The sequence below is a fragment of the Physeter macrocephalus genome, chromosome 13 (assembly GCF_002837175.3).
Source record: "Physeter macrocephalus isolate SW-GA chromosome 13, ASM283717v5, whole genome shotgun sequence".
NCBI lineage: Eukaryota > Metazoa > Chordata > Mammalia > Artiodactyla > Physeteridae > Physeter > Physeter macrocephalus.
Window position 1 is genome coordinate 36911669 of NC_041226.1, and position 16711 is coordinate 36928379.

Here is a 16711-nt window from a genome sequence, read left to right on the forward strand (position 1 = left end):
GGGAGGGGGGAAGGGAGGAAGATGCAAGAAGGAAGAGATATGGGAACATATGTATATGTATAACTGATTCACTTTGTTGTAAAGCAGAAACTAATACACCATTATAAAGCATTTATACTCCAAAAAAGATGTTAAAAAACAAAAAAGAAAGCTTCTAGGGAAGTTTATATTTAATGTTATAGCAATTATCTATTGAATTATGAAAAGTGTTGAATATTATATATACATATTTTTCCAACTTTCTTTTATAAATATTTTGTTTTGTCTTATGACCTTAATTTCCTAATTTCTAAAATATCCCATTGATTTTTACCAGTGTTTTCATTGTTATTATTTATTGTTAGATCTTTATTCTGTTTTTAATGTAAAAATGTAGTTTTTAAGTTTATAAAATATAAATTGAAATAAACTTGATTAAATTGAAATAAACTTACCAAAATCACATTTATTAAGTAGTCCATCATTTCTTCTCTTATTTCTTGCAGCCTTTAATACATGTTAATCCCCACATATACTTTAGTCTGAGTTTTAAATTTCTACTTATTCACCTAATTAAAATTTCTATCTATTGCCTAATTCCATTTTGCTTCATATGCTGTAATTTTATAATATATTTTACACTATGTATATATTACATAAGGCTATATGATGCACGTTTCTTTGCTTTGTTTTTAACGTTATTCTTTGTATGGAATTTAAAATCAAGTTTTCAGTATTTTTCCACTTTTGTGGTAATTTTTATTTGACTTCATTTTCTTTATGCCTTAATAGGTAGGTAATTATCAACTCTATGTGGGTTTCCTCATTCAGGAATATATTATGTCTCTGTTTTTTTCTATATGGACTGTCAAATCACATGAACTGATTATTTTTTGTCCTTTTCATGAACTAATTTCATAGATGTTGACTATAATGACAATAATGCTCATGTTTCTAGTATTTTAATGAGTTCAGTGGAGATAACCAATATTTCTTATTTACACATGATTTAATCCTAGACTTCTTTTAGACACCTGTTATCCCTTTCGCAAATATGCTTTTTTACATTTTCATTTAAAGTTTTATTAAAAAACAGACATTTAAATATAATGAAAATCTTTTAGCATCTAACTAGATTATTATGTGATTCCCCCCTACTTTTCTCTATTATTGTAGTGGATTACACTTACAGTTATTCATCTTGAGTTACCCTGAATTCCTTGCATAAATTCTATTTGTATGAAATGTACTGTTTGAGTCAATGATGATTTAATTTACTAGAGCATATTTGGAAAAATGTATGATTCTTTAATTTTCTCGGTATAACATATTTCTTAACATTTGGTGAAAATCTATCAAACATATATAAGCAGATGAAAAACTGTTCTGATTTCTCTCTTGTTTTACAATGATAAGTTGAATCATGAATTTTATTTGGGAATTTATATGGCTGACCAAATTTCCTTAAATATAGTGAACACTTAAGGAGATTATTTTGTAAATAATATATAATGAATTGCATTAAATTAGAGGGCTATATCTTACTTGAAGACAGAGAACTTGTTTTATGCTTTTTAAATTTCCTATTCCCAACACCTAACACAATATATGACTCAAAATCTTTGTGGAATAAACACTCATTTAATTAATTAACTAATTAGTTTTTAAAGTATGCATAATAATTATCTCTATTTTTCTCCAATATTTCAGGAAAGTAAAATTAAATTACTATATTTTTATTGAATAAGAAGCAATTGAAAAGAAAATGTGTTTTCACTATGTTCTGGCAAACATACTCTGGAACTTCTAAATGTAACTATGGGAAACAAATTGCCTGCCAAGGAATCAACAGGAAATGAAAAATCTATCTGTCCTGCTTGCAGTTCTGAGCTTCATTTCCCTACAGCTGTTACTAGAAGATATTTTAATGAGTCTCTTATGTAAAAAGTATAAGGTGAAAAGCCAACTAAGGATATGATATAAATAAATCACAAGGATATTATTAGTAGGATATAAAGGGAGAAAATAAGTATTACAAGTTAGTAATAACATTCTCACAATTGTATGAATAGTAACTATTATATCAGATACTTTCAGTCAATATTGAGCAATAAAATGTTTTTAATTCTTGTAACATTAGATTTAAGCTATTCATAAGGCTGGTAGCTGTGTTAGATAAATCCAGAAGCATAGTGAAGTCTCCGTGTTCCATTTTCACTAATGGGGAAATTCTTTAAAGAGATATTATTTAGGTATACAAACTTTTACAGGAGATAAACATTTAATTCCAAAGTTTAATACCAAATTTTAAAAAATGTTTTATATCTTAGAATTGTTAATAATGAAGGTGTTATGCCTTACCCAATTTCAGGAAAATATATACAAACCCTTTATGTTATCAATGTCTGTGCCTGGTTGGCTCAGTTGGTTGGAATATAGTACTAATGACAATATGATCATGGTCCTAGTTCCATGCTGTCAGCTAGCTTCTCCATTTTCTTGATCATATAGCACACTCTCAAAGCATGAACTATTTTTCAAAGATCCACTAGTGCTCACAAGAGAGACCAAAATGGATCAAACAAATCCAATTCTACCAGAAAAATAAAAAGTGCTCATAATTTATGGATGATGGATGAAAAGTTCTTTTTATGAAGAGTGTTGGACATTATACATTGTTAAACAATGATGCCTTTTATACTCATATCACTTGTATGTTGTTCAACACAAAGGAACCCAGAAAAATCATGCTTTACTTATTTCCTCCAAGAAGAAAATTTTAAGAAAATAGGTTGTACTCCAATTTAAATATTTGAACAATTAGGTTAAAATCATTTCATATAATTCAATATGATGATTAAAATATATTTTTTAAAATTTTCATTCAGTTTTCAAAAACTATTTTTTTTAATTAATTAATTTATTTATTTATTTTTGGCTGTGTTTGGGTCTTTGTTTCTGTGCGAGGGCTTTCTCCAGTTGCAGGGACAGGGGGACACTCTTCATCGCGATGCACGGGCCTCTCACTGCCACAGTCCCTCGTTGTGGAGCACAGGCTCCAGACGTGCAGGCTCAGAAGTTGTGGCTCACGGGCCCAGTTGCTCCATGGCATGTAGGATCCTCCCAGACCAGGGCTCGAACCCATGTCCCCTGCATTGGCAGGCTGACTCTCAACCACTGTGCCACCATGGAAGCCCCAAAAACTATTTTTGATTAGTGTTATGGAATCATGGTTAAGTCAGACTAATTTCAATAAAACATGGCAAAACAGAAATAACTCATTATTTGCTTCTCAATTTGTTCCCAAATTAAGATTCAATTAACACTATTTTCCTGTCTTCTACATTGAAAATCTGTTGTTTAGTGTTTCTATCTTCATTACACATTTTAGCTACATCTTTTAGATAATTTGCTACAGCTGCTACATCAGCACTTGCTGTTTCATCTTGTGTTTTTATTTAATGGAGATAGCTTATTTCCTTAATCCTCATGAACCAACCTCTGCTAGCTTCAAACTTTCCTTCTGCAGTTTCCTCACCTCTCTCAGCCTTCGTGGAATTGGAGAGAGTTAGGCCCTTTCTCTGAATTAGGCTTTAACTTAAGGGAATGTTATTTGTGGTTTGATCTTTTATCCAGACAACTAAAGCTTTGTTTATATCTGCAATAAGGCTGTTTGGTTTATCATCTTTTAATTTCCTTCAAGAACGTTTCCTTTGCATTCACAACTTGGTTAACTGGCACAAGAGTCCTATTTTTCAGCCTGTCTAGTCTTCTGACATGCCTTTCTCACTAAGCTTAATCATTCCCAGCTTTTGACTTAAAATGAGATATGTGCAACTCTTCCTTTCACTTGAACACTTTGAGTTTATTGTAGAGTTATTAATTGGCCTAAGTTCAATATTGTTGTGTCTCTGGGAATAGGGATGCTTAAGGAGAAGGAAAGAGATAGGGGAACAGCTGGTAGATGGTGCAGTCATAACACACACAACATTTATTTATTAAGTTAGCCATCTTACCTGTTTGTGGTTCATAGAGCTTCAACACAATTACAATAGCAACATCAAAGATCACTGATCACAGATCACCATAACACATACAATAATAATGAAAAAGATTAAAATACTGTGAGAATTACCAATACGTGACACAGACACATGAAGTGAGCAAACGCTGTTGGAAAAATCTCTCTCATAGACTTGCTCAAACCAAGGTTGCCACAAACCTTCAATTTAAAAAAAATATAATATCTGTGAGGTATAGTGAGATACAATAAAATGGAGTATGTCTGCATAACCTCGCTTGACTTTTAAGGAGATCAGATCTAGAAATCAGTCATACTTAAAATATGGTCCAATCAAAGATAGTTTGAAATTAGAGGCAGGTCTGAAAACAGGATATTGTTGTGTTGCTGCTTGGCAGATCAATTAACCTCGATCACTGATATCACAAAATTTCCCCACTTATTTTTCACTCAGTTGCACTGTTTTTCATAACTATCAGTTAGTGAATCATCATGTAGCATTAGTTAGGCATTTTGTAGATACTGAACTCAAATTTCTGTCCAGTAGAATTTTATTACAAATGTTGCAAAAACAGTTACTTTAGGCACAGAGAAAAGACACTGGGGAGAAACAAGGACCAAACTACAGTTATTAGTAGTTTTCTTCAATGACTATTTCTTTTGTCTCAGTCTCTTCTTTAATGACTTGCCTGTCACAGGTATAATTCAGACAGTAAAAGATAGAAGATGGTTTCTATGCTATAGAAGAGTAAACCCTCAGAAAGGAAGGAAACCCTAAATAACTGATATCAAAATTTTGAAAAATAAATAAAGGTGAATTCAGCAGATTGATTATATATATTATATTGTAGTACAAATGTATTGCCTATATACTTTTATTTATAAAAATATTTTATTTTCTACTCATACAGAGTTCTATTTCTAGTTTAAACTTATTTTAAATATCCATGTTGATCAAGACCTTCTATAACTCTCCCTTATAATTTGGAGTTTCTACTCGATGACTCTGCCTTGTTACTATTTTTACAATTATATTTTAAACTGCATTTATTACTATGGCAAAGCTACACATTTCCTCACTTGCCCTACCCATAAATCTTGAGTTTTAAAATAAATAATATGAGTTTAATTTCAAGCTATTTTTGTTCCTTTTCCATAATCCTACTTTAAAAATTCTTTCTAATATAAATTGTGGTACATATTCTTCTCTTGATTGTAGACCTTACATTTTCAGTTCTTGTACCCATTTTTCACTTCTTTTAGAATATTTGCTCAATTTAACTTTTATTTGACTGTACCGTGCAATACGTGCAGGTGATATCCTATTTTAAGTTATACAGTTAAACGAATAACTATCAATTTTAATTATTTTCAACTTGGGAGCATTAATTTTTTCATTGAACCTTATTATCATTTAAGGTGAGGAACAGTATTATTATATATATATAATAAAACTGAGAATTTATATATAATAAAACTGAACAAAGTATCTCTCTCTATTTAGATTTGGTTCTTTATTCTCAGTTTTATTAGATGAGCTACCCAATAATTTCTCTGCAAATAATAATTCTCATTTAAAAATATGGAAAGTTTTGATAATTATAGATAAAGAATGTGATCATTATTTTCCTAAAGTATTATTATAGCCAGTCTATAATCAAACATATTTAAGTTCTCTATAGTACATGTTTTCCACTCAGCAAAATTTATTTTAATTTTTTAAAAATGCATATGCTTAAAGGTTATATTTTACATTTTTCCTGTGCAACCTTTATTTCTTCATTAATCGAAATGGTTTTCACTATCTGTCATTTGTGTAGGTAAAACTTAAAAGGAGGGCTTCCCTGGTGGTGCAGTAGTTGCGAGTCTGCCTGCCGATGCAGGGGACACGGGTTCGTGCCCCGGTCTGGGAGGATCCCATGTGCCACGGAGCAGCCGGGCCCGTGAGCCATGGCTGCTGAGCCTGTGCTTCCGAAGCCTGTGCTCCGCAACGGGAGAGGCCACAACAGTGAGAGGCCCGCATACCACACAAAAAAAAAAAAATTAAAAGGAGGAAGTTTAAGTGTTTTTTAGTATAGTAAAGAGACATTAAATTTTTGAAAATTATATTTGTCAAATATATCTTGTGCTCAAAAATTTGCTATTGTATCTTTGGATTTTAAGAGAATTAGTATTCTAAAATATTTATAAATGAAAATAAATTTAATATCTTGATTTTTACATCCTATAATTTAAGAAAGATTTCTCAGGTCTAGTTGTTACATTTCTTCCTCTGAATGTGTCATCCATAGAATCATTATCTACATTATCAGTTAGCACATCAGATTATCACATCAGCTTCCTAACTGATGCTCTTTCCTTCTTGTTATTCCTCAGTTTATAGAGTGTTTCGCAATTAAAATCATGGTTGATCTCTTACATTTGTTCTACTATACAAGTCATAAACACCCAATACATCTATGAGAAGAATCCTTTATATATAAATAATCACTGATAAATGTAACCTAACTATTTTTAATCCCTAACATAATATTTTCAAAGTTCCACTCTTTGTTATTCTTGAATTCTATTAATGTCTTTTTATATGTTTTTATAAAAATAGTGCATGTTTTCTCTCGACTAATAAATCATGGATAAAATCTTCCAAATGACAAAATCCTTCAGATTAATACTGTGAATCAGGTTATATCATGAGTGAAAGATCAATAGATTGTAATACAGAAGATATAAGCTCTAAATCCTAATCCTGATTCTAGACAGAATTAGCTGCTAATTTTTGGGCAAGTCTTGCATGCAGTTGGTTTGCAGTATTCTTGTTAGTAAAATGCAAAGTTTAGGCTAGGTAATGTCTAAGCCAACTCTTATTTTTCATAATAATGACAGTTATTTTCTTAATCCTATATATCCTATTTTAAAACATTTGCAACTTTAGGGATTAGTTAACAAAGTTCAACAGATTTTCTAGAAAAAAAAATGATAGTCTTATTTTAGCAACAAAAATGTGAAGTTATACCTATCCTTCTCAAACTATTACAAAAAATTGAAGAGTAGGCAACCTCCAAAATTCATTTTACAAGGCCACCATTACCCTGATATCAAAACCAAACATAGAAAACTAATGGCCAATGTCTTTGAGGAATACAGATGCAAGAATCCTCAATGAAATATACAAACTGAATCCAACAATACAGAAAAAGAATCACACATCATGATCAAGTGGAATTTATTCCAAGGTCACAAGGACTGTTCAACATACACAAATCAGTGTGTCACCACAGTAACAAAAGGAAGGAAAAAAATCAAAAATCACACGACCATCTCAATAGATGCAGAAAAAGCATTTGACAAAATTCAACATCCATTTATGATAAAAATTCTCATCAAAGTGAGCATAGAGGGAACAGATCTCAACATAACAAAGGCTATTTATGACAAACTGACAGGCAACATAATACTCAATGGTGAAAAGTTGAAAATCTTCCTGCTAAATTTAGGAACAAGACAAGGATGCCCACTCTCACCACTTCTTTTTAACATAGTATTGGAAGTCCTAAAAACAGAAATCAGACAAGAAAAAGAGATAAAATGAATCCAGATTGGAAGGGAAGAGATAAAATTGTCACTATTTTCAGATGGCATGATACTCTATATAGAGAACCCTAAAGTCTCCACCCCAGACCTAATAAATGATTTCAGGAAAGTTGTAGGATACAAGATTAATATACAGAAATCTGTTTCATTTCTATACACTAATAATTATATATCAGAAAGAGAAAATTTTAAAAAATTCTGTTTAAAATTGCATCAAAAAATACCTAAGAATAAACTTAACAAAGGAGGTGAAACAACTATATGCTGAAAACTATAAAACATTGACGAAGAAAATTAAAAATGATTCAAAGAAATTGAAAGATATTCCATGTTCTTGGATTGGATGAACAAATATTATTGAAATGGGCATACTACTGGAAGTAATCTAAGTATCTAATGAAATCTTTATCAAAATACTCAGGATATTTTTCACAGAACTGGAACAAATAATCCTAAAATATATGAGGAAAAACAAAAGACCCTGAATTGCCAAAGCATTCTTGAGAAAAAAGAACAAGGTGGAGGTATAACCCTCTCAGACTTCAGACCATACTACAAAGCTACAGTAATCAAAACAAGTGTGGTATTGACTCAAAAAGAGACACATAGATAAATAGAACAGAATAGAGCCCAGAAATAAACCCATGCACCTTTGATCAATTAATCTATGACAAAAGAGACAAGAATGCACAATGGAGAAAAGACAGTCTCTTCAACAAATGGTGCTGGGGAAACTGGACAACCACAGTAAAACAATGAGATTAGAACAATTCCTTCACATAATATACAAAATTAAACTCAAAACAGTTTAAAGACCTAAATGTGAGACCTGAAACAATAAAACTCCTAGAAGAGAACCTAAGTAAAATATGCTTTGACATAAATAGTAGCAATATTTTCTTGGATTAGCCCCCTAAGGCAAAATAAATACAAGAAAAAGATAAATGAATGGAACCTAAATAAACTTAAAACCTTTTGCACAGGAAGGGAAACCATTAACAAAATGATAAGATAACCTATTGAATGGGAGAAAATATTTGCAAATGATGTGACCAACAAGGGGTTAATATTCAAAATGTACAAACAGCTCATACAACTTAATATCAAAAGGACAAACAATCCAATCCATAATTGGCCAGAAGACTTGAATAGACACTTTTCCAAAGAAGACTCACAGATGGCTAACGGGCACATGGAAGATTCTCAATATGCCTAATTATTAGAGAACTGCAAATCAAAATCACAATGAGGTATTACCTTACACCTGTCAGAATAGCTATCATCAAAAAGTCTACAAATAAAAAAATTTTAGAGTATGTAGAGAAAAGAGAACACTCATATTCTGTTGGTAAGGTTGTAAATTGGTGCAGCCATTATGGAAAACTGTATGGAGGTTCCTTATAAATCTAAAAATAGAACTATCATATTATTCCAGGATATATATCCAGAAAAAAATAAAATCATTAACTTGAGAAGATATATCCACTCCAATTTTCATATCAGCACTATTTACAATAGCCAAGACATGGACGCAACACAAGTGCCCATCCACAGATGACTGGATTAAAAAGTGGTATATGTATACAATGGAATATTAGTCAGCCATAAAAAAAGAATGAAATACTGCCATTTGCAGCAATGTAGATGGACCTAGAGAATATTATGTTTAGTGAAATAAGTCAGAGAAAGACAGAACTATATGATATCACATATATGGGATCTAAAAATAGTCTAAATATATGCATATACAAAACAAAAAGAGACTCACAGACATAGGAAACAAACCTGTGGTTACCAAAGTTGAGATGCAGAGGGGAAGGAACAAATTAGGGTTATGGTATTAACAGATACAAACTACTATACATAAAATAGATAAGCAACAAGGATTTTCTCTATAGCACAGGGAATTATACCTTACATTTTTTAATAACTGATAATAGAATGTAGTCTGCAAAAATACTGAATCACTATGCTGTCCACCTGAAACTAATACAATATTGTAAATCAACTCTACTTCAATTAAAACTTGTTTTATAGTCACACATTTACACATAGATTATACATATTTATTAAAAATGTTTTACATTTAGAATGCAACTTATTGCAAGCTAAATTACAAACTTCTACCATAAGAGCTAATGCTTGAGGGTTATTAATAACAGCATTCTTACCTGTAAGGCATGCTACTGATGAGGTGACAATCTCATTACATCAGATAAGTCAATTCTAAGGCAAGAGTTTACAAAGAAATGAGGGAGATTGAAGAATAATGTTGAAGATTTTCTAGGTGACCCTTGAATTTCTGAGGCAGTTTTTTTTTAATCCCAAGATGAGAAATGATTGGCTATACAAGAGGTACTAAACTTATATAACACACATCATTTAATGTATCATTCAGTTCAGTCCAATTAGTTTACCAATATTTGTTCAATACCCATGCAAATCTTGAATTGCCATAGGTATTTGGAACATGAAAATTATGCATATATATTACAGTAAGAGTTAGGAACTCAGATTTGGAGGCAGTTTGTATTAAATTTTAGCTCTGTCATCATTAGCTGTGTGACTTTAGGTAACTGACTATGTTTTCTTATCTTTAGATTAGGGTTAATATTAATACTTACTTCATAGTGTTGCTATGAGCAGTAAATTTGTTAAAATGAATATAAAACATTAAAAACACTTCTATCACATACTAAGATTTTTAAAAGCATTAACTAACGTTATAATTTATATATGATTCTTATTTCTCTCTTGGACTTATTTGCCATCTATTGAGAAGGGATATATACATTTAATATTATAAAAGTGTTGTTAAATTAAATTTATGTACATTAGTAATTTGTTCTACACCTAAACTATATTAAAAATTCAAGGATGCAGCGACTCAAACAGCTAACTTTAAATTATTTTATAATTTTATAAATCCTTTTTAAGCACTTATGAACTGTTCTTTAATACTTAGTATTCTTTCTTTCAAGAAGAGTTTATAGTTTAAAACTGTACTGTTAAGTATCTTACATCACAATTAAATAACCTTGTTTCTGCTTTCTTCATGCTGATCTTCAATGCTTTTAGGTCACATCTTATCATTTTAGCATGCCTCAGTAAAAGTGTTTGGTTCATAAGTCATTTTCCCAAGGAAGCAAAAGAGCTCATTTATTTGTCTATGAATTATTTCTCTATATAGAGCAGGAATCCAAGTGATATACTCGATGCCCTTAACATCAATTTGCAATAACTGAAGATGCTTTTAATTGCAATTTAAATTGCCTTTTATAAAGTAAGTAAAATCAGCAAAATGATAGCATTCTAACCCATCTCTACATATTAATCAGACATTTCTATTGAAAATAATTAGCAATGTAATTTAATATGAGGATATTGAAAATATATTGAACATAGAATTATTGGATACCAATATACTCCTCCACTGGCCACAGAAGTGCTAGAGTTTGCAGTAGTAAGATAACTAAGATATGCATAAAATTTACATACCACAGTTATATTCTTATTTGACCCTGAAAACAAAACTATAGATTAGAAATTAGTATTATAATTCAATTTTACATAACAAGTTCATGGTCAAAATGATTTTGATTTGTCAGTGGCTGTAAGCCTGCTAATTGCAAAGACTTAACTCAATTTTTTGACACCATTTTGAATCTCTTCACCACATTAGTAGTTCTCAAACTTGGTGCCAATTATAATCATTTCATGAGCAAAAAAACCTAAAGAACAAACAAACCTCTTGTTTGCCTCACTGCTAGATTAGTTGCAGTGCAATCTGAGAGTATTGGTAGTAAAAACAAACCATAATTCAACACTTTTCTAATTCTAATGTGTCAGTCAGTTTTGAAAAAACAATGTACTTACAGTTAGATTTTCCAATAAATCTTGCTGAATGAAAGTCATTGGGGGCTGGGATAGAGGAGGAGTATGCTAATATGTAGAACAAACCTCTTACCCACACTGACATATTTAAGCATAGAGCATAGCTAAGGACTCTGTCACAAGTGGGAGAGGAGAACAAAAGAAGTGTGCTTGCCCTGAGGGGAGCAAAAATATGTGTGTCTCTTAGAAAAAGATATCTTACTAAGGTGGTGGTTGTACTTGGCAAAAAGTTGTTCTTTCAAATACTGATACATTGTCCTTGAATGATTAATTTTTGTCATCATTTACTTGGGGGTTCTGACTTTTCCATCATCTGCTCTTTATATTCTACCTTGTATTTCCATTACTCTCTTCATTTTTCTTTGCAATTTTTCAAATGAATTCCCTGCTTTCAATTTTATAGCATCAGCTTGTCCATGTTTAAGCTCTGTAAAGAGTCTTGAAATCTTAGGGGAAAACATGCAATAGCAGTCTAATCAATCAACCACAGAATGCAGAGCTGTGTTGGGACGCCATACTTGGAGCGTTAGTAAGAGCCCTGAGCACTCATTTGCCCAGACTGCCGTTTTTCAAGAAAAATGTAAGACAGGTAATCCATTTTACGAAGGCCACTACAAGTTCCTTGCTACACCATTGCTAGCCAGTAAAGAATTCCCTTTTTTTTTTTTTCCAGAAAGCATTTTTTTATATTCCTCTGCGTGTTTTCACAAACACTTTGGTGTAGAATAGCATAAGTGATTTTGCTTTGAGACATATTAGAATTGCAAATCTTAATGTTTATCTGCTCCTATTCTTTAATTGGGTGCTTTCATTCTTTCCTGAATGTGCTTGCATCAATTAACTTTAAGCAACTAAGAAAACATTTGTTGATTATTTTGGGAAAATTAGAATAGTTCCACTAAGTCTGTAGTCTATTCAAAGTAATTTGGCATGTGTAGGTCAACAATATTTGATGTGGAAGCTTTTGAGTTTACTGAGGTGCTAAAATTATAACAAACAAAGTTGTCTGGTTTAGGATGGTTAGTAAATACTATCACTAACAATACCGAAAACGACAACTCTATTTCTGTGGCATTGTTTAGAAATAATTGCTTATTGAGGGGAAAAAAATATTTGTATCGTAACTTTTTTTCATACAATCGTCTATTAAAAGAGTAATATACTTAAGTAAACAAAGAATGATCAAGTTCCTCTGGATTTTCAATGGCAATTTTATTTCACTATGAAGTTTCTTTAAAAATCTCTTTCTCCTATTATTGAATGTTTGAGGGATTTGGGTTGCTTGATATTTGTTTCCTTTTGTTTTGCCTTTTCATTGTTAGTGTTACCCTTTCTGTAATGTTCACTTGCCCTAAATTAATTTTCATTACATTTATATCTTGGGACATTATTTTGATTAATTTTCTAAATTTTACTTCAGACTTCCCCTGTTGAAAGTTTCACATGTATAGAGACAATGGATATTGGATTACTAGTAAAACCCTTGGAGAAGAAAGGTAGAGAAAAATCACTTAAAAATACAAGAATGGTACACTCTCTATGCTTAAATGAAAATTCAATCCTGGACCCTACAATATATTATATCAGAGAGCAAAAGGGCATCCTTACAAAATAAGCTATATCATCATTCACCTGGTAAATGCTACATTGGTTTTGAGGGATGTACATCTAGCCATCAGGCTAACTAATTTGGGAATTGTTTTCTGAAGTACTAATCTTTGTTGTTACAGATTATGATATGGCAACAAGAAAATGGTTGGGAAAGAACAGTATCTGACTTCTATTTCTGAAAAAGTTTGTAATGTTTCCATATAAATGTATTGAATTTAGATGCACATGCTTTTGATTATGATTAACAGTAAATAATAGTTTTCAAAAGTAAATATAAGTAAATATATCTTACAGTACATTTCCAACATTAAATTTTAAAATTTAAGTCTATATTCCTGTTCACATTAATTGAAGACAGATAGACAGAGCCCCCATTTTCTTTCTGGAAATGTTACCCCTAGTAATTCAAATCTCATTTAGCAAATAACTTACAGTACTTCTCATATCTATCATTAAGAATCCAATTCTGATTTCAGTGAAATATCTGCCTAGAGAAGGAGTACAGAATAGACCTCACTAATGAAATATATTATTCAAGATAACTTTTCTGTAGCCTGAGGTTTAGAAAATAAAACTCAATTTTGTGACTTTTTTGCATCAGGTATTTTATTTTTAATAAAGTTTTCTCCTTATTATGTAAATGTAAAAATATGTAATAATATGTAATATGTAATATTACATATTATGTAATATGTAATATATGTAATATGACATATGTAATATGTCAGACAGAATATGATATTATGTATTCAAGACGATTGAGGAGAGTGCTCACCCCACACTGCCACTGGCCAATATTTTGGGGGATGGGAGTGGTACCAAAAAAAGAAAAATTTCTATATTACACTGAGTTAGGAATATATAGCATATGGAGCTCTTCCTTGGATATGAGCCATTAGATTTTCAAACTGCCAATTTTCAACAAAGATGTGCACTAATGATCACGACTTTTTAATATATAGATAATATCCCTGATTCATAGGAATATATGTACATGTTAGAGTTTCCTTATGTTATCATTTATGAAGTTTAAATATATTAAAATATAGATAAGCCAAATTACCTGAATCTGAATTTTAAAATATATACTTATATTTTAAAACATGATTTCAGTCAAGTTCCAGCTTTATTAAGTGATACGTATTTCAAAATCAGTGTATGTTATTTCAGTGAATCCCATACTTTAATTAACTTCCAACATTTCAAAGGTTATTTTGTTATAATAGCATATTTGGTGTCTAGAACTGAATTTTTTCAGGTTGATCTAATTACATGCAGATATTTCACAGTTGTATGTGCCATATATTTTAAAGTCTTCAAAATTTAAGAAATGTTGTATAGGTGCTGCATTGCTATTTCCTATGTCTTCCATAACAAAGTACCCAAATCAGGATCAGATAAAACAACATCAATTTATTTTTTCACATTTCTAGAGGCTAGAAGTCTAAACCAAGGTATTGGCAGGGCCATGCTGTCACTATCAGCTCTAGGGGAAAATTATTTCTTACCTTTTACAGCTTCTAGTGTTCGCTGGCAATCCTTGGAATTCCTTGACATGTAGATGCATCACACCAGTCACTTGTCCATCTTCTCCCTGTGTATCTCCACATAGTCTTCCTTCTGTGCACACCCATCTCTCTGTCCAAATTTCTTCTTTTAGTAGGAGTTCAGGTCATATTGGATTAGAACGCATCCTAATGACCTCATTTTAGCTTGATAAAGACCCCATTTGCAAATAAGATTACATTCTGAAGTACTGAGGTTAAGACTTCAACACATCATTTTGGAGGGACACAATTCATAGCAGCTGTCTAAGCTAATATTAAAACAAAAAATAGTATATTAATTCTCCTTGACAAGTTTTACAATACTTTGAGAATTTTTAAAAATCTAAATTTCTTTTATCTTTTATTTTTGGATAATTGTCACCCAAAAGTATTTCTCAAAATTCAATGCTTTTATTGACTGAATCTTCATCAGTGATCTTTTTGGTGTTATTTATATTAAAGAGCTGGTTTTACCTGGCACTAGTTTTTATTTTCAAAAATTATAACAGATTCATTCTACCCAGAGTTGACTAGGCCTGTGGAGAAAAGCTTTGAAATTATCCTGGTCCTTAACAATGACGTAGGCACATGTTTCTATTTACTGGGGACTGTGCCACATGGCATGGAATTGGAGGAAACAAGGAGGCCATTTTAGAAAGAAGAAAGCTGTCTAAAGCATATTCATCCCTTTCACTTTATTGACTTATTTCAAATTCAGTCTTTTTTTTTTTTGAGTATTAACATGTATCACTAATACATTACTTAACATTTGTGTTTCTTTTGCTCCTTAAATATATTTCTTAGTCTTTATTAACCCTGAAAAATAAAGCATTATACTGAATAAGATGTACTTAAAATAGATAGCAGAAAGAGGAAAAAGCGAAGATCCACAACATAATTAAATTGAGTAAAAAGTTAAAATTTGTGATTAAGTTGAATTATATTTTCAATATACGTATATATTCATATTTTTGCTAAAAAAGGAACATAAACTCCTCAAAGAAGACATTTATTAGGACTCCATATTGTGCTAGAGGGTTTAGATATGAATATACAATCAGATTTTGCATCCTAAATTGAGTTCATACTGCAATAATCAGACATTCCTAAAGACAAATAATTATACTGTATTTGTGAGAAATTCTATATTTAATATATTAAAAACATACTCTGACTTTAAGTACTGAGGTAACAGTTATCACAGATTCAGTTATAAATATCCAGTGAAAAATGTCTGAACCTCCAAAAATGTGTGATCTGCAGATATTAGTTTCAACAATACAATACCTTAAGGTTGATTGGTAGACTGACAGTTCATTTCAATTATATAAACCAAAAATGGCCTATGGAATATAAAAATGATTTTCCTGTGGTGACAATGATTTTGAAATGTATGTACTACACAGTCATAATTGTATAGTGTTTACACTGATAATTCAATTCTTTAATGCCTTCTATCACAATTATATGAATTTACACTTTAAAGTTGCTATGACATCGATACTTAATTTCCTTTTAACATATTTACATTATTTTTCTCTATCATGCCAGAAATCTAGAAATTGACACCTTCACAATAACTATAATGAAGTCCAAAGATTTATCTTCTGAAATATGACATTGTAAATTTGCTCTGGTTCTTAGGGTGAGGGGGGATACTACATAAGGTTGTTCAACATAATATAGTAATGTTCTAATATATGGAAAAATCACATTGTGACGCAATCTGTCAGTCTTTTTGGCTTCCACACTGCAGCAAGATTGATTTTTAGTGCTTTATATAGCCTCATCTTTCCTTCCTTATTGCCATATGTTTCTACCTCCTTACTTTTAATCGGTCTCACCACACTGTCTGAAAAGTCAAAATTCAAATTGTTTCATAACTATTCAAGCATAGAGCTCTTTATGTTCCTTAACAATGAAATTCTCTCTGATTCTTTCCAGTAAGGACAGGTGACTTTCTATTCAAAAAATATGCTCCTGCCTTTTTTTTTTTTTTTGCGGTACATGGGCCTCTCACTGTTGTGGCCTCTCCCGTTGCGGAGGACAGGCTCCGGACGCGCAGGCT